General features: G+C 32.4%; 2 long non-coding RNA genes across 4 annotated transcripts; one reads left to right on the top strand and one right to left on the bottom strand.

The window, feature by feature from the left end:
• Positions 1-158: 158 nt before the first annotated feature.
• LOC125580678 lies at positions 159-11,705 on the bottom strand. Its single transcript, XR_007318413.1, has 3 exons — positions 8,662-11,705; positions 8,524-8,589; positions 159-669 (listed from the first exon to the last, which is right to left on the bottom strand). It is a non-coding gene; the product is annotated as an uncharacterized LOC125580678 (long non-coding RNA).
• A 5,294-nt stretch (positions 11,706-16,999) lies between these two features.
• Positions 17,000-19,474, top strand: LOC106375717. Of its 3 annotated transcripts, none has more exons than XR_002655045.2 (5): positions 17,000-17,493; positions 17,806-18,017; positions 18,110-18,176; positions 18,265-18,311; positions 19,027-19,474. It is a non-coding gene; the product is annotated as an uncharacterized LOC106375717 (long non-coding RNA). The 3 variants fall into 3 exon arrangements; XR_002655046.2 differs by having other exon boundaries at positions 17,823-18,017; XR_002655047.2 differs by having other exon boundaries at positions 17,001-17,493; positions 17,892-18,017.
• Positions 19,475-19,917: the final 443 nt, after the last annotated feature.

The following is a 19,917-nucleotide window of genomic DNA, read 5'->3' on the forward strand; positions in this document are numbered from 1 at the left end:
ATATATATATATATATATATATATATTTCGGTGGGTTTTCTAACAGATTTTTAAATTAAATAATATTTTTTATATAAATTGGTTAATGTATTTTTAGCTAGTTGTATGAATATATATTATATAACACTAATGATATTTTTTCAAAAAAAAAAATTCAATATAAAATTAGTTTAGTAGGACTAAAGACATTTTACTGATTGGATTTCCATAGAATAAAAGAATCAGAAAACCACTAATATGACCAGTAAAAAAATATTGTATAAGAAATTAAAACTCTCCTAAAATATTATTGAAAATCAAGTATCCTACGATATAAATGGGCATATAAAGAAAGAAAGAAAAACACCTGGTAAAAGGTAAGCCGAGCTATTGTGTGCCCAGTTACACCTGGAGGGCTGCTGGAAGAGACTGAAATAAACAAAATACGTGAGGGAAAATTAAGTAAAAATGTAAAACAACAAATAAAAATGCCAAAAATAACAAATGAATCAAGTGGGGAAAAAGTGAAAGTAAGTTTGCTCCCCCATTAAAACAGAACTTGGTGTCTCTTTCAAGCACGCAACGCTCGTGTTTAGCTGTCTTTGATTGCGACCTTCTTCACTCCTAACTTATATTTTAATCCTCCCCTTAATTGGTCCATTAAAATCTCAATTTAATCACTAACTTTAACTGTGTTACAAAAAAAAAAAGTGTTACAAAAAAAAAAAAAATCACTAACTTTAACTTGAACCGCACGTCTTTGCGAGTATTTTGTTCATTTTATAAATGTATAACTTTGATATACGTACACATTTCAAATATAAGATTTATATTTTAATGTTACATATAATGTAATTCTATAATTTTATTCTTTAAGCTTTTTATTTAAAATTATTAATATATAAAAATTTATTTTATACATTTTGCTTTGTTATTAATTGTTATTACCTAATAATATAGTTTTAAATAAATTTATAATCTGAAATAATCAAATAGATAAAACCATTCAAAATAAATTTTAAAATTTATTTAGTTATACTATAGAATATATATTTGTTTAGGATCATTTATATTTTCTCGTTGTATTTAAAAATATACTTTGGCATTTATAATTTTAGTATAAATCAGGATTTTATATGTAAATATATTGTTATCTTTAAATAATTTAGTCTTATTATTTTACTAAATTTTATACATGGTTTACAAATTTAAATAAATTTTAGTGGTGAATTATGTTTTAAATGAAAGTTTTTTTAAAAATAAAATAAGTTAATTTATTAATTTAATATCATTTTATATTTAATTCATATAGTATTTTTATTTTAATATAATATCGACTATACTTATAATGTTAATGAAAATAGCATACAAAATTTTGTTTTTATAATAAAATCTTAATTAACATTGATTTGAATATATTATACTACTAATTACGAAACTAATTAATGCATTATTATATAAAATATTTAAATATTTAGGAGGATTTTGTTAGATTTTTTTGTCAACAAGTGTGTTATAAGTAAAAATAAAATTATAACAGTTTTGTAGGTGAAGTTGTTATATGTATTGATTATATAAGATGTGATATTTTAATGACACCAAAATGTTAATTAGAAATAAATTAAATATGATTTTCTAGAAGATGTCAATTTAAAAAAAAATCACAAATAAATAGAAGTTGTGACTTTTATTTTAATAGAATAGATTTATGTTCAACTTTGAGACATTTTTATATTCCTTTTTGTTGTTGTCATATATGTTTTTATCTTATAGACAAATGATTATATTTTACTTAATATTTAGATAGATTAACACTGCTCAGAGCAGGTGTAGAAGAAGCTTGTGGGGAATATTATGCGAGACAGATACACTACAGATTGAAATGATCTCATTGGGATTATAGCAAATCCCGGGCTTCATCCAACGGAGACGTTCCTCCTCATATACAGCTTGCAAGCAACTGTGCATACGATATAGAGGGAGAGAAACGTAGGCATGGTGAAATGTCATAAGATGTGGCTGTTCTGGTCAAGTTCATTGACAAGGCAATCAAGCTGAAGCTCCTTGCAGTAAAAGGCAAATGGCATAAATATCTTGAAGAAGATCTCATGACTTGGTTTGGGTCACGAGAAGACTAAAAAGCGATTGATGGAAACTCAGATTTTTTGATTCTTTGTATAAAAATAAAACAGTAGCACCAAATGTACGTAATACAGTTTTGACTTTTGACTGAATAAATTTTACATTCATTCAAAAAAAAACAGATAGATTAACACAAACATGTTTGGTATATTGTTTATCAAAACACTGGTACCAATTCGGTTTTTTTAACTTGGTACCAATTCGTTGATTGGTTGGTAAATTAATATACAAAAAGTACATTCAACGTTATTCGAATGTCTAGATTCATAGATGCTGCCTGTGAAAAATGTTCATAAATTCTTCGTTTAGGTTGACAAAAAGATCTTCGTTAGGTATAAGTACATAAATACATATAAATCCGAATCTTTACTCTAAAAATTTATATATTTGTGTAAATTGAATATTTGGACTGAATCTATACACTACAAGAAAACACACCGAATTCCGACGGAGGTTCCGACGGACACCAAAGTCGTCGGAAATTTGTGACGGAATACTGACAAATTTCCGACCAAATACAAAAAAATTAAGTCGTCGGAATTCCGTCGGCCATTTCCGACGGAATTCCGACCAAATTTGGTTCGTCGGAATTTTCCGACGACTTTTCGACGACATTCCGATAAAAAATGTAACCGTTGTAGTCGTCGGAAGTTCGTCGGTATATTCCGACGAATTTCCGACGACATTCCGATTAAGAGCAAAGTCGTCGGAATTCCGTCGGAAAATACCGACGGAATTCCGACGAACTATGTGACCGTTGCCAACAAATATATATGACCGTTGTATAGCCGTTTGAGATTGGACAATTCCGACGGAATTCCGACGGACTGCTTTACATCCGTCGGAATTCCGTCGGAAAGTCGTCAGAGGTCCGTAAGCAATTTCCTATAAATATAACCCCTCTTCATTCAACTCATTCACACTTCATTCTCTCTTCATTCTCTTTAGTCATAACAATTCCGTGAAAATCATGTCTTCAGAAGTTTATTATCGTTCGTGGATGGATAAACCTCATTTGGATCTGAACACCAATTTGCTTACGGAAGAATACGTTCAAGGGATTGGAGAATTCATGAGGCTTGTTCAACAGCAACCGGATGCAAAAAGTGGTATGTTAAGATGTCCCTGCTCTTCTTGCAATAATAATAAGGTTATAAAAAAATTTGATGTTTGGACTCATTTGTATATGAAAGGGTTTTCACGTAATTATAAAGTTTGGTACCTTCATGGGGAAACTGGTTATGAATATGGTAGTACTAGCGAACCTCAGCCTGTTAGTGAATCTCAGCCTGATATTAGGTTAGAAGAATCTAGAACGGATATAGATTATGGTGTAGGTACTGAGCAGATGGTACATGATCATTATAGAGGGGAAGAACCAAACCCCGAGTCTAGGAGTTTTTTTGACATGTTGGATGCAGGAAAACAACCTTTGTATCAAAATTGTAGAGATGGTCATTCAGTCTTATCATCTGCAACTAGATTAATGGGTATTAAGACAGACTATAATTTGGCTGAAGAATGTATGGATGCGATTACTGATTTTGTCAAAGGTATTCTACCTGAGAATAACCTTGCACCGGGTTCATACTACGAGGTTCAGAAACTTGTTGCAGGTCTTCAACTACCGTATGAAGTGATAGATGTATGTATTGACAACTGCATGATCTACTGGAGAGCGGATGAGACACGGAATGTATGCAAATTTTGTGGGAAACCTCGTTATCAGGAGACGAGGGGAAGAGTTCCGATCCCATTCAAAAGAATGTGGTATTTGCCTTTGACGGAAAGATTGAAGAGGTTGTATCAGTGTGAGCGCACAGCAAAAGCAATGAGATGGCATGCAGAGCATTCCACAAATGGTGAGATTAGACATCCTTCAGATGCAAAGGCTTGGAAACATTTCCAGTCAACATATCCAGAATTTGCGGAAGAGAGAAGAAATGTTTATCTTGGATTATCTACTGATGGTTTCAGCCCATTTGGAAAGCATGGAAGGCAGTATTCTCTATGGCCAGTTATTGTGACACCGTACAACTTACGGCCGAGCTTGTGCATGCGACGAGAGTTTTTGTTTCTCTCAATTCTCGTCCCCGGGCCAGATCATCCTAAAAGATCACTAGATGTGTTTCTTCAACCACTAATATATGAGTTGCAACAACTATGGGCGCATGGTTTTGAGACATACGATGTTTCGCGCAAAGAAAACTTTCAAATGCGGGCAGTACTTATGTGGACAATAAGTGACTTTCCAGCATATGGTATGTTATCTGGATGGACAACACATGGGAAGCTATCATGTCCATATTGTCAAGACAACACATGGCTGGAACTTCTGATGATGATGAACCATTGCAACCAGAGTCTACCAGCAACGCCCAGGCAGTTGAAGATTTGGAAAATGTTCAACTCGTTGAGAATTTGACTGTGTTTGGAGATGATGCTGTCGTACATTCAGAGCCGGAAGCCGAGGTTGGGGAGTTTGATGAAGAATCAGAAGATTCTGATTAGTTTTTTTTTTTTTTTTTTTTTTAATGGTCCGTCGGAAATCCCCCGCAATATACCGACGATATAGCGACGACAACGGGTTTCATTGAAAATTGGAAAGGTCGTCAGTATTTCGTCGGAAAATACCGACGACATTCCGACGAACTTGTCCAGTTCGTCGGAATGTCGTCGGTATTTTCCGACGAAATACCGACGACCTTTTTTCTATAAAGTTTCAATCATAAAAATCTATAAATTTAGATGTCAAAACTATGAAAATTACACATAATAAGTGTTTAGTATAGTATTAGATCGCAACCGTTCAAATATAACAACTCATTAAAATATTTATGTATGCATATCATTGTTTTCATAACATCTCATCTTAACATTATATACTTATACAATCATATTTATATAAGCTTACACTACAAAAAATGTTGTTGTGTAAAATCGTGTTATAAAACATTTTTTGATTTTAAATCTTTATGCAAATACTATATATATTATCAAAGATTTGGATTTTGCATTTAGAAACTTGAAATCAACACCCTAAACACTAAGTCGTCGGAATTCCGTCGGAATATACCGACGACATGTGTCCGTCGGAAAATACTGACGGACACATTCCGTCGGAATTTCAATTAGCCCGGGAGAACCAAACCGCTTGAAAATTTTCGCGAATTGGCATTTGGTATATTTTAATTATACCGACGGAATACCGACGAACCCGTGTCCGTCGGAATCCTCGGAAATAAAAACCCTTCTTCTTCCTTCTTCCTTATCTCCGCGGCCTCTCTTTCTCACGAAACCCTCCGGCGATTTCTCCCCCTCTCCGGCGATTCCGGCCTTTCTCCGCCTCTCTTCACCGGCGATTCCTCTCCCCACCCTCATATCTCTTCCCCAAACCCCAAATCATGTAAGAATCATCTCAAACCTTCTTTTTTATCAATTGTTTAGGGTTTTGGAAGTTGATCTCGGATTTTAGGTTGTTTGATTGAAAATTTTAGGATTGAATGGATAGTTTAGGATATATAATTTAGGAATGTTGTTTGGATTGTTGTTTTAGTTTTTTTTGGAACATTTTTTGATTTTTAAAAACGTTTTTTGATTTTTAAAAACATTTTTTGATTTTTTAAAAACGTTTTTTGATTTTTAAAAACGTTTTTTGATTTTTTAAAACGTTTTTTGATTTTTAAAAACGTTTTTTGATTTTTTAAAGCGTTTTTTTTTATTTTTAAACGTTTTTAATATTTTTTAAAAAATATTTAACAACATTTTTCTATATATATAAATTTTTTATAATTTTGTATACATATATATATATATATATATGTAAATCATGTATAACAAAAATTTTAAAATTTTTTATAATTTTTTATAAGTTTTCACTAATAAACTATGTATAATAAAACATTTTTTTAAAAAAAAATATAAATATTTAACAACATTTTTCTTCATTTATAAATTTTTAACAACATTTTTCTATATTTATAATTTTTTTATAATTTTGTATACATATATATATATATATATAAAAGGTTTAATAGTTTTTTTTTAAACGTTTATAAAACCTTTTGTAAATATATAAATGAAAACATTAAAAATATAAATGATTTGAAAATATGTTTGATGGGTTAATTTTTTTTTTTAGGGCCGAGGATGAAGCCCGCCCTGCAGCCCGTCTTCGACGTAGTTCGGTGAGCAGTTCCCGTGCATCGGGATCGTCTCATGACTCGGTTCCCGCATATATTCCCGCTCCAGCTCCCTCAGCCCCTCACGCTGCCCCTCACGCTGCTGCTCAACAGGATCCGGGGGTCATGCCGGTTCATCTATTGGTTCAACAACCAGGTCGAGAGCATCTCCCGTTTCTCCAACCCAACCCACAACGAGGCCATAGCACTTGGTTAGTATTTTTTTAATTTGTACCGTTATATTTTTTCCTTTAATTAACTTGCTAACTTGTATTTTTTTTAAAGGTTCACCAAGTCGAAAAATGGCATTAGCCGGAGCATCAACCAGATGATGTACTCCATGCTCCGTTTTGGATATCCAAAGTGGAGTGTGATCCCTTCCGACGAACGAGAGTTGTGGTTTCGTCAGTTCGCGGTATAGTAACTCTTCATTTTTTTAAAGTTTGAACATTTTTTAAAATATATTTACTTATTAAATTGTGTTTGTTTTTTGTAGCAAGAGTTCAACTGGCACTCCGATCTTACGGAAACAGTCCGTAAGAAATTCAACGAAAAGGCCATGGACTCTTACACAAAGCAGATAAACTCGTGGAAGACAGTTTGGCAGAAGAACAAGAAGCCACGGTTCATCAGCGGGTCGGTGTGGGAGCAGTTGATAGCTCATTGGGAGAAGGAAGAAACTGCAGAGACGTCTTCTAGGAACTCTAGGAACCGGAAGAGCGATCGTGGCCGGAAAGGTATGTATGTGCACAACCTCGGCGCTTGCTCTATGTCTACTAAGGAGGATGAACTTGTAAGTTTTTTATTATTATTTATCTTTATATTTTTTAAATAAATATTTTATATATTTCTTGGCTAATAATGGCGGTTTTTTTAGATCGAAGCAAATGACGGTAATCCCGTTGATCGTCTACAACTCATTAAGGTGGCTCACACTAACAAGACGACGGGTCAAATTCAGGACCCCGTGATCAGAGGTGTAGTTGATTTGGTGGAAGCTGAAATAGTTTCCCAATCTCAGCCTCTCTCTGATGACGGCGACTCCACGGGAGCTTCAACCAACCTGTCTCTATTGCAAATAAATGAGATGGTTGAAAAGGTAATTTTTTTTATCAGTATATTTTTTTAATAATGTCGATTACTTACTTGTCCCTATTTACTTACTTTAAATATTTTTGTAGGCGGTTCCTAAAAGGAAAGGAGGCCGTTTAGTTGGGTTGGCCCGTCGTGCTTCTTCGTATCCGGCATCTTCTTCACAAGCTCCGTATGCCGATCCCATGATTCTCGAGGAGCTACATGACAAAGATGAACGGATTGGGGCATTGGAGGAGCAGAACACCACTATCCTTTCCGAGAATGCCACTATCCGTTCGGAGAATGCCACTATCCTTGCTGAGTTGGCATCCCAGAAGAAGTTCAACACCGAGATTATGCAGAAGCTAGATCGTTTGATGTCTTCGAGTTCATCTTAGTTTATTTCGGCTTTTTAAAACTTTCGGAATGTTTTTTTTTTTCGGTTTGTATGAATTTTAAACTTTATGAATGTTTTTTTCCTATTTCGGTTTTTATGAATTGAAATTTTATAATATTATTACTTTTAAATTATTAATATCAAAAAATATATAAAAATGCAAAATTAATTTGAAAAAAAAAATGGGTATATACCGACGGAGTGGTCGTCGGAATTTACCGACGGACATATCCGTCGGAATTTACCGACGAACCTTGTTCGTCGGAATTTACCGACGGACAACGGTCGTCGGAATGTACCGAGGAACACTCTGCGTCGAAAGTGTCCGAGGAATGTTCTCCGTCGGTTCGTAGTTTTTCCGATGAACTCTGGTCTCGTGTATCCGCATCGTAATATCGTCGGAAGTTCGTCAGAATGACGTTTCTCGGTATTTGTCAGAAAGTCGTCGGAAGTTCTGACGAAATTCTGACGAATTTTTTTTTTTCGACGAAACGATACCGACGGACGGGTTCGTCAGAAATTCGTCGGAATCGGTCTATTCCGACGAATTTCCGACGATTTCGGCCATCAGAATCCCCCTGTTTTCTTGTAGTGATACGTTGCATAATGGCTAACTAAAAAGATCAACCGTAGAAGAAAAACAAACTATATTCTGATAATGTCCCAAAACTCTGATCAACCAGCATAACGATACGTCTTACTAAATTTTACCATTAAAAAGGCTATCAAACATCTTGGTTAAGAACATACCTTAGCTTAGGGTTTCATGAATCAGTCGTTGAAGTGTCGATATCGGTTGATTAAAATCCACTTTGCCTAAAAAAATTACTAAAAGATTGATTAAATAATAAAAGCTCTTTATATATATATGAGTTCACAATTCAATACCTTCTTTTAATAGGACTCAATAACAGTTACTATAAATTCCTAGTTCTCAAAGTATTTGGAGTTTTCTCCTTTTGTATGTATCACATTTTTAATTTAACTTGCTGATATTTAATTTTTCTTTTAGGTTTCAGGCTCTGCAGTCTGATTGAACTTCTCTTCTTGCCAGACCTTATTAAGTTTGTTTAATCTCATGCTTAGTGTAGTTCATGAATTTTTTTTGGAATATCTCTGTATTTTCAGCTTAAAATAGACTAACAAAATATGTAAATCGTCACGTAAAGTATGTGGTGCATGTCAGCATGTGTATACACTATTTTGAAAGCGTAAAAGATTGCCGTCTGTTGGAATAACTGATAATGCAAAATGGCATTTAGTTACAAAATAAATTTTTAACAAGATCTATATAGTCTAATTAAAATTGTTAAATTAGAGATATTTCGACGGACCAGGCCGGTCTAATCCGACCCTGATTTTTCTGTTTAGTTTCACTGTTAATAGTTAAGTACTAAAAAGACAAAAAGAGATGAGTTTGGCAGATCAAATTTACTAATCGATGAATATCACCCAGTATGTTTAAAAAAAAAAAATCTCCCAGTATTACCACAAGGCAAAGGTGGTCTAGGCAGAAATGCATACTACAAAAGATGAATGTGATTTTGGAAAACAGATGATAAAGCCACTCGTTTAAAGTAAATGCACTTCGATTTATTTGGCGTCTGTTTTATTCTTTGGAATATTTATGGATTGCATGGGCACGTCGATATTTGATCTACTTCAATTTCCTTTGGGATGTTAGTGAAAAATATCTTCATGTTCTTGAATTCAGCATAAGTTTCTTAAAATCTGACTCTTTGCTGCATCTTAAAATCGGCATGCATAATACAACATTCGTTGCATAATACAACATTCGTTGAAGCGTTCATTGGCAATAAGAACGATGGCTAATTTTCACGCCCATCCTTCCACTCATTTAGCTGGTCTGGAAATTCTTTACGCCCAAGATTAGTTCATGTAAATTTCCTGGACCAAGGCTACATGGAATCAGTTTCTAGTACGCTACCAAACAAACCAAATGGAAAGTTAAAAAAAAAACGGAATCGTAAAAAACTTAGGTTTTAAGGCAATACCGGATTGGGAGAATACGTTATCGTGTATACGGTCATTCTCTAGTGGTGGCTCTCGAAACTAGGTGGCCATGATTGATACAGTTTATTATATGCCCTGGCTTAGGGACTAAATTTTTTTTTTAAAAAAATTCTTTCGTAAATGATTCTCTTTTTTGTTAATCAACAAATTTAAATGAGTAGCAACATTCGACGGATCATATATTAGATATAGGTATAACCATAATCATCTTTAAAAATTACAGATTAAGTTTACAGACCTAACCACTAACCTAAAAAGTGTACAGATCCAACCAATCCCACTCGTAAAATATATGCCCACCATATCATTTTTTAATATGATCTTATTTTAAATAATACAACCTTGAAAATTAATTACATGCTGCTAGATAGTTATAATATACACCATAACTTCATATAAACCATCTTCATCGTTTGAAACCTTCCAATGTGATGATTGTTGATAATATAAGCAAAACAAATTATTACAAGTTAGCAAGAATAAGTTGATCACACGAAATCTTCTAAACAAACACAAAGTTAAGAAACACGTAAAAACAATTTGATTCATTTTCCGCCTGTTTTTGAGCAGGCAAGTTAAGGAAATAATCTCGAAAGAAACACGCGAAAGGTTTCTCACGAAATTAACGTGGACCATTAAGGCAAATGCCAACCACCAACTTATATATAACGACAAAAATACAATATATTATTTCTTAAAATGACTAACAAGTGACGTTTATTAAATTTGAATTGTAGATATGCTAATTTAGCAGCCAATTTGAGGAATCAAGTGGCAGCTTGAAGGATGTTGTCGTATGCAAGCTGTTCTCCATATTTACTTTGAATACTTTTAAATTCATCCAACCAAGAAGCTTTATGTCTTCCAACGAAAACGACATTCAGAAAATCAAACCTTTAATAGAGACTTAGGTTTTTATAATGATTTTTAAATAGCAAATGTCGTGGCTAAAAAGTAAACGTAAATGGTATATAGACCTTAATTAGTTTTGAGTTTAAACTTTCGAAATATGCTTTTTATTCTCAAGAATACAATATTTTAGAATATTTTGGGTCTTTCAATTTATAAAATATTCTATAATTTGTATGCGGATTTTATTGTAGTTTTTTTCGCTTTTTAATTCTACAAACTTCTTGATTAGTTGGATTGTGAAGTTTTACTATTACTAGAAGACTTCTTCCGAATGGCATAATTGTCCGCTACGCGCCTCGATCTTCAAAGATGTTTTTATTGAAAATATATGTTATTAACTAGTTTTTTACATCATATTTTCTTTGACTATTTAGGTAGACAAACTTACATAATAAAATAGAGAGAACATATCTGATTCTGTTTTAAAAAAAACATATCTGCTTTAATCAATATTATAATAGATGATTAAACTTTTAATAGAAAAAATGACCTCGGTTTGTAATGCATTGTTATCCAAAAAATTATCACTGGTTCAAGCGTTAGTCCCCATGTAAATTAGTACACTATATAGTTATTCGGCGTCATATTTATATATTTGTTACCAACTACGATTTTGGGTCGATCTATTTAAAGAAAAAACAATTTGGCCATTAGTGATCGGCTACTACGTGGAAACTGCAAGAAACGATAAGAACAAAATTTACCAAAGGCAAAAGTGGCAGCTTTGACTTTGATTCCACAGCTCGAACTTTGCTTGCGTTTGCAATTTGGTGTTTTGGCTGATAGCTCTCTAAATAAGTAATAAATGTGAGATATTATATATTAAAACATAATTACAACTTTGATTTATGTGTGATTTTTTTTTAAAATAAACATATTCCTAGAAAATCATGTTATATTTAATATCTTATCTTATCATCTAAATTTTGGGTCCACCATAAATTTTTATTGAGCTATCAATAATTAGATTTAAACAATAGATGATCCATTGGATTTATAGATATTATAAATTAAATATATATAATTTAATATTGTAATACTATACCTCTATATGCTAAATATTTAAATATTTATCGATATTAACTTTTAAAATTATAAATATTTTTTTAAATAACAAAAATTATATTATCTAACAATGATTAATCTTTACTACCTTAAACCAATGAAACAAATTTTAAACTATATAGTTTATTTTAAAAATTAAACAAAAACTAAATGTTTAATTATTTCTCGATAATATAAATCTACGAAGCGAAAAGTTTAATTTTTAACAAACTTTCTAAATTTGTGAAATGTTACAATATCTTTGAATATGCAATAAAACAATATTTTACTAATATTTATATATATAGTTATGATTTTAATAATAAAATAATAATCCGAAAATATATACATAGAAGAAGATACAAATACATGTGAAAATTTGAAATAATCTATTCAATGAAAAAAATATTCAGTAAACTTATTATATTTTAAGAATTGATAGACATATATATATATATTATAATATATACCAATTTAGAATCGAAAATAAAATATTTATATAAAAATAAATGAAAAATAAAATCCGCGCGGTTCGAGATCTAGTTAGTTATCAAACCACGGGATTATGACAAAGTGCTTACGGTCAATATATTAAAAGCGCTTTCAGTTATCTATTCCGTTTTGTAGATCGCATATCAACTTTTATCATCATAAGTTTAAGAAAATTGTCAAGCAAACCAAGCAAGTTGCTTCTACTTTATTTCTTTATTATCACAAGTTATAGCCCAATTTCCACATTGTTTGAGTATTTTATTGTTAGAGATCACTCCAGAGTGACATCGCCGATTAGTTAATGATAATTGATAAGTATATGATAAGAACTTATATAAGACCACATGTTTTGAAGAACTTTTATATTATCATATACCAAACGCATAAACCATCTAAAAATCGCCACACAAATAATAATTTGGAGCTTAAGCATCTAACATTTTAACAGATGAAGTAGCACAAGTAGATGGGTGTGTCCCATTAAGGACGTGGTTTAGATTGAATTCACATGTTAGGTTCTTCAAACTTTTTTCACTGAGTAATAAAAATATTATATAAGTTATGATCATATTTTTATACGCACTGTTCTTTGGTATATATATCATATACATTTACACGAACTTGCTCTATGCTGTGGACAGATTTAACAAAACTGTATGAACGTGAAATAAGTCTTCATTCCCAGCCGCCTGGAGATTAGCGTGTATAAAATGTATAAAATCAAATGATATCGGAGAAAGGTTATATCAAACGAAACGAGGTCGTTTTGAGTATCAATTCTAGTAATATACAATTGGAGGTTATTATCAATCTCATATATCTTAATCAACTTGTTTCGATGTTTAAAACACACACATATTATGTATATCTATTCTATTAAAACAAAATTAAATTACAAAACAATACTTACCTATTTTAAAATGATTTTTTACATTTTTTCTTTTATTTTAACGAATTTAAACCATTTTATTTATTGCTTATTTTTTAAATAATTCGACCTCATTTATTACGGATACAAAATAGAACTATCTATTTTTAAGTGGTTTTATTACAGCATTTACATTCAATTTTTCATTCTTTTTAATTACTTCATTAATTATATTTATCATAATAATTCGCCGACATTTATTTATGTGTTAACCAAAATAATTTAATAAGTTTGAATGAAATTGATTTATTTATGACAAGAATTCAACCAATCCGTTCAGATACAGATCATTTTTTTTGTATCAAATGTTTGGGTTAAAATTAAACTTTGTTCGGATATTATAAATTTTCAGACGGCGTTTAGACTCGGATCCTTCTAGATTCGGATAAATTTGTAGAAATCTAAAAATATATAAATAATTTATATTTTTAGAAAAATCGTTAAACAATTTATAAAAATATAAAAGATTAACACTATGCATGGACCTGCAGGTGAAGCTCCATTATATATTAAAATTAATGTAATTTCCGAAGTCATTAGATAATTTTTCTTTACATTTTAAGATAAGTGTGATTGACAAAAAAATATTAGTATAAGAAGCAATAAATGGTAAATTTGGCTGACGTAGACGTTATTAACTGCTGTCTTGATTCGGTGAACGTATTTGTCAGGTCATATATAACTCAAAGAACCATATAACTCAAAGAACCGCATGTCAAAACCATATCAATCTCTAGAACCTTCAGAAAAACCTGACTTTTATGCCATTTAATACGTCTATAGCGATCAAGAAAAACGAACTGAACTGAATTATATAGTACTCCATCAAGTTCAAAATGATACGTATTTTAATTTTTTCACAGATTAGTAAAATATACTATGCTGTATTAAATGCATAATGTTTGTGATAATCAATTTTCATAGTTTTAAACTAATAAACATCCAAAAAATATAATATTTTTTTTTAAATTTACAATTACCTATTATTAATTGACAAAAAATACATTTTTTTGTCATCAACAATACAGACTCATACTGACTATGTAAACCAAACCTGGTGATCTGCATCCATGTGAACAATGAAAACAGTTGCTTCCTAGCACTGTGTGCTAGACTATCCACCTTTAAATTCTACGTCTTTGGTACATAGATAATCTCTGATCGGGTGAAGTTTTTTTTCAGGGTCTTGATATCTTCCAAATAATTTGCAAAAGCTGGTCATTCCTCTGGTTCCGAAACCATCTTCACCAATTGAGAACAATCTGTTGCAAACGTAACCTGAAATTGACGTAAATTCCTCATGCATTCCATTGCCCAGAATAGCGCTTCCATCTCCGCATGAAGAGGCGAGAGACTAGCCCTAACATTCTTCGCCCCCAACAATCCATCAAAACCTTCTAAAGTACTGAGCCAACCTTGTTCTGAAAAACTAACTTATTTTTTCCACGAGCAATCCGTAAAACACAATTTTCCTGGGATCGACGGCAATATCGTATCTATTATTTGTGGTGCCGTCCTCTGGTCATTCAATACTTGGTCATTCAATACTTGTTGATAAAAAATGCATTAAAAATATAAAAATGTATATTTTTGAAACAATTTTTTTCTCTAAAACATATATCTTTTTAAATGGAAAGAGTAAGGTATCAGATGATTATTTTTTGGTCTATCAGACTATATGGTTTGTTTCTTCCAGTCTTCTCTGTAAATCAAAGTCCAGTATTATGTTTACGGTTGATATCCAATGTTTTCTTCTCAGAACTAGAGTCAGAACTAAAATTATACTTCACAATGATAAAAATATACAAATGTTAAAGATTTCAAAGTAAGAATCTAAGATTTTCCATACATTGAATAATTAAAGAGATTGATAAGACTTTTCATAAGGTTTGTGGGAGATTAGCTGGAATGAATATAAATCAAATGATTTAGAGTAGAGCTTATGTAAAACGAAATCGACGTCCTTGCTGTTATGGACATGGCAGCTTATTGTCCACCTCATGCATCTTTATCCACCCAATTAAAAACGAAATCACTTGCACATTGTTTAAACACACAAACATGTATATTCTCGTTCAATCTGTAGTTTATAAAGTCAACATATATTTTATTATTTTTAACATTTAAAAGGATAAGAAGAAGAAGAAGTAGTGACAAAAATGGCTGATGTTAGATTTTTTGACTTCAGTGTTACTTTGGTTCGGTGATGATGAATTTATTAGACTATGTATCGAGGAGACGACGACTTGTATATCTGATGCTTTTCTAAAACGATCAAGACACGACAAAATGTGGATATATAAATATCTCATATTATAAGCACAATGTATTATCCCGTCGACGAACCATTCATCTTATCAAACTTTGGGTTTTCTTTTCTTTATCCTAATATAAGCAAGTTGCAATTTAGTTTATAGATAATAGTATAATACCATTGTTCCATCCATTAACCTAGTCAAATCTATTAGATAATGTTGTAAAAATCGCTAGGCGGGTAACTAGACGCTTTATAGAGTACTAGCGACTAGGCGGATTATTCGGGATCTAAACGAGGCTTAGGCGTTAGCAAATTATTGATTTATTTTATATATTTTATACATTTATATGACATATTTTAATTTTTAAGTTTAATTATAAAATTATTGTGATGAATTATCAAAATTAGATATACAAAACATAAGAAAGTAGATAAATTTGTAGATTTGTAATAATATTATTGATTAATTTAACATATATAGACAATTTTAGATCGATTTTAACCATTTTTAACCGATTTGGAACAATTTAAACCAATTTAAATCATATAAATCGGTATAAATCGGATTTTAAGAAAATCGTTTCGGATATGACCGAGTTGCCGCATAGGCGGGAGCCTAAGCGCCGTCTAGACCGATTTTTAGAACCTAATCAACTGTACACACCTTTATTTTTGTTAATAGTTGTATCTATTACTTTTATTTCTTAAATTGAAAAATCAATTTTGTTAAGCTCTATTCAAAATTAATTGACAGAGTAAATAGACTAGTCCATATCACTAATTTACTACCTAATATTTTTTCAGATTTCTAATATGAACTTTATAGATTATTCCATATCACTCTTTTGAAATTATGATTTTTGCATTAACTAGGAATATTTTTTTGTCTAATGGTTTAATTAACTAGGAATATATTGGTAATGATCTCAAGTTTTGGACCATATCGAATTATCGATTATAGATCGAATTATATTAATTGTACAGATTGGATTATGATACTATAGCAAGTTAGAAAAACTTTTAACTCAAAATTAGTTGAGACTTAATAGCGTATATATCACTTGTATTAGTTGAGATCTCTTCCGTTTCTATTCCGATATGGACTTTGTGCCTAAGAAATTTAAATACTAACATTTGCTCGAAAACCAACACTTCTCTAGATAAAATACTGATTTACCTTATGGTGATTAATATTGATATATAATTATATATACGTCCGTGCAGATGAATCTAGATTTGTATATCACGTCCATATACATATATAACGAAAACTGTAATTAGCACCAAAAAAATGTAAAATCGAAGTAGTCAACAGGCTCAAATAAACTCAGACGAAGGACGTAATGATAACTGAATCCTAGACTAAAAAGTCTCTCGAGCCCATGAAAATCAATTAAAAGCCCACTCGTTGTAGGCCCATACCAACTTTTCCCCCAGTTTTTTTTATAAAATTTTGTTAAACAAAAACATGCATTAATTGTACGGACGTATATATAATTATATATCAATATTAGGATTAAAAAATAAAAGGAAATGAGCTTAAATGTGAAAAAACGTCTCTTAATTAGGGGTTACAAGAGACGGGTCTTATGACACACGTGTCCCCCTTTGGGCTTTCATCTCTTCCGCGACTTCGATATTGCTCTCTTGGGTTTGAAGGAGGAGCTTGGCTCTCTCGATTGGGGCCACGATCGTGTAGCCGACGCCTCCCATCACGGCTCCGGCGAGTAGCCGTTCGTCCTCTCTAGATTCTTCCATCTCTCCTCCTGTCCTTTTCTATACTCACCGCTCTCTGAAAGGTGTAACCTTTTTCACTTTTACACGACAACAATGGCGGATTGGGCTCCGATTATCGTCAGCGTCATCCTCTTCGTGATTCTCTCCTGGACTTCTCCTCTCACTGCCCCGAACCAACCGAGGAGTAGACTTCGGTAATCTCAAAACCAACGGAAAAGCCATAGCTGTTCACACTCTCATCTTCTTCGCCATTTACTCTATTTTGATCATCGCCGCCAATCTACACATCTACAGCGGTTGTTTGTATGAATTAAAGGTGCCTAGAAACTCTATAAATTATGGGTTTTATATACCTTAAACCTGTAGTTTCTTTTCTCCTTGTTGATGTTGTAACAGACAGATATGGTGAAAGTTCTGTTTCGTACTTGTATTACTTCAGTTTGCTTTTTACTTTAAAGTCTCTTTAGCTCTGTTTATTTGCTCAAATTGAGACAAAAATTGCTTACTTTCTGTCATCTTTCTTTAAACATGTTGAACGAGAGATTTGTACATTACATTGGAGCTTTTGAAGCATATGAGTTTTGATTATGTCAAGCTTTGGGTTGTGTGTGTTGTGATTGATACATAGCTTGTCTTTGGGAGCAGCATTTAGTTCTCCGACGTCTCCCATGATCAAGCGTCCAAAGAGAAAAGTAACGTTTTCTCTTCTTCTAGGATTATCAGGAGAGATCATCAACCTGAGGTTGAGGCAAACTCTTGGGATATCTCATCAACCTGAGGTTGAACAAGCTTCAAACAGCTAAGGTGAAAGCACATAAGATCATTGAGAAAGCCCCACAGGTTTGAATCAGTTTGAAAGTTTGAATCTTTTGGTACTATTTGGATTTAGAAAAGTCTGATCATTTTTTTCTTTTTGTGATTTGAAATTGAAGCTTCCTGAAGATATAAAGTGGCATTTCATTGGGAATCTGCAGAGCAACAAAGTGAAGCCTTTGCTAAGTAAGTGTTGTTGTTCGTTCATTGGTTTTGAGACTACTTGACGTTTACATTGGTCTTGATTCTTTGATTTATTTTCTTGTTTGATCAGCGGGAGTGCCTAACCTTGTGATGGTGGAAAGTGTAGACGATGAGAAGGTAAATATTCTCATTGTGTATATTGTAGGAGAAGAGTTTATTGGTTTCTATAATTTGTTGTGGTTGAGATTCAGAAAGTTTTGATCTTTGTGTCTCTATGCTCGTTGAAAGTGTGTACTTGTTTACTCATCTCTGGTTGAAAGCTTCGATCTTTTTGTGGCTATATATGTTTACTTGTTATATACTGATCTCTAGTGGGATTGGTTTGTGTGTGTTGGTTAATTGTTTTTGTTTAATCAGAATAAGTAGAGGATGAGATTGGTGATTGTTTTTGTTTGGTCTTGAATGCTTTGCTTGGTATGCATTGTTTGATCTTGTTTTTTTGAGCAACAAAAAACAACATTTTTCTAAGAACCCATAAATAAAAAACTACCATTGGAGGGTTTGAATCAAGGTATTTCTTAAACAAAGTTCTTGATTACATTTAATTAGTAAAATATTCATTAAGAGACCCAATAGGGTTTGTGGGTTAATCATGCAAAAACTAGTAAGAGTTTCTGAAGACTTGTGATTTTCAATCATGTTATTGAAGTTCGTTGAACATGTAAGCTTAAAAAAAATCAAGAAACGTATGTTATAAAACGTATACATAAAATTACAAAAGTAGAGTTTTTAATCGATTAAAGTGGAAGTATGCGAATCATGCATAGATTCACAATGTCTGTGTTCATTCCAAATATAAATTAAATTATTAGTCATGCTTTGCATTGTTCAGGTCTAAAGATTCGAAACCCACAGGAAGAAGAGTCGAAATGGATTGGGGTGGAGCCAGTAAAAGGAGGTCTTGTTGTTAAAATGGGAGATTCGGTTCAAAAGTACAATACACCGTGCGGTTTGGAGCAAGACGCACCACCGTGTCTCAGCCGCAAATTTATCCGGCCCTCCCAAGAACATTCTGATCAACCCGTTGACTGGCGACAAGGACCTCCTATCTATCGGCGTTTGGCATGGGAAGAGTACCTTGTAGCCAACCCTAAACACTTTAACAAGACCTTGACTTTGTGCCGTTGCTGAAACATAAATTTAAAGAGTTTTGGTGTTGGTATAGTATAAACACTTTAACAACGCTAAACGTCTACTTTTGATGTTGTCATGTTGAAGAGTTTGTATTGGTATTGTATTCAGCTCCACGTTTCGTTTGGTTATTGAATTTGTTTCACGAATTTTAAATTTAGACTTTATCATGGGCAGAGCCGGCCCTTGGGCCAAGCCAATGAAGTCCATGCTTCCGGCCACAAAATTTAATCAAGTATTTTCGGCCACAAAATTCATAAAAACTTCTTTAGTCTAGTGGTATAGCATACAAATAATAGACTTCTTTGCGGCGTCTTGGGTTCGAATCTGCTGTATTAAGAAATTTTTTCTTTTTTTTTTGATAAGTAGCCACATTTTTTTTTTTTGCTTCCAGCCTTCTAAAACCTAGGACCGGCTCTGATCATGGGATTCACGGTTCTATATTATTAAAAGGGAAACATTTAGAAAAAATCTACTTTGACCAATTCGAACTATTCATTTTCAGCCTAACCTTTTTTTTTTTTGACGGCAAACGGCTATTCTATTACTCAAACTTGAGGTGGTCTGGGAAGCCAGACCGGAATAGAACAAC

This window comes from Brassica napus, chromosome C1, assembly GCF_020379485.1.
Source record: "Brassica napus cultivar Da-Ae chromosome C1, Da-Ae, whole genome shotgun sequence".
Lineage (NCBI taxonomy): Eukaryota > Viridiplantae > Streptophyta > Magnoliopsida > Brassicales > Brassicaceae > Brassica > Brassica napus.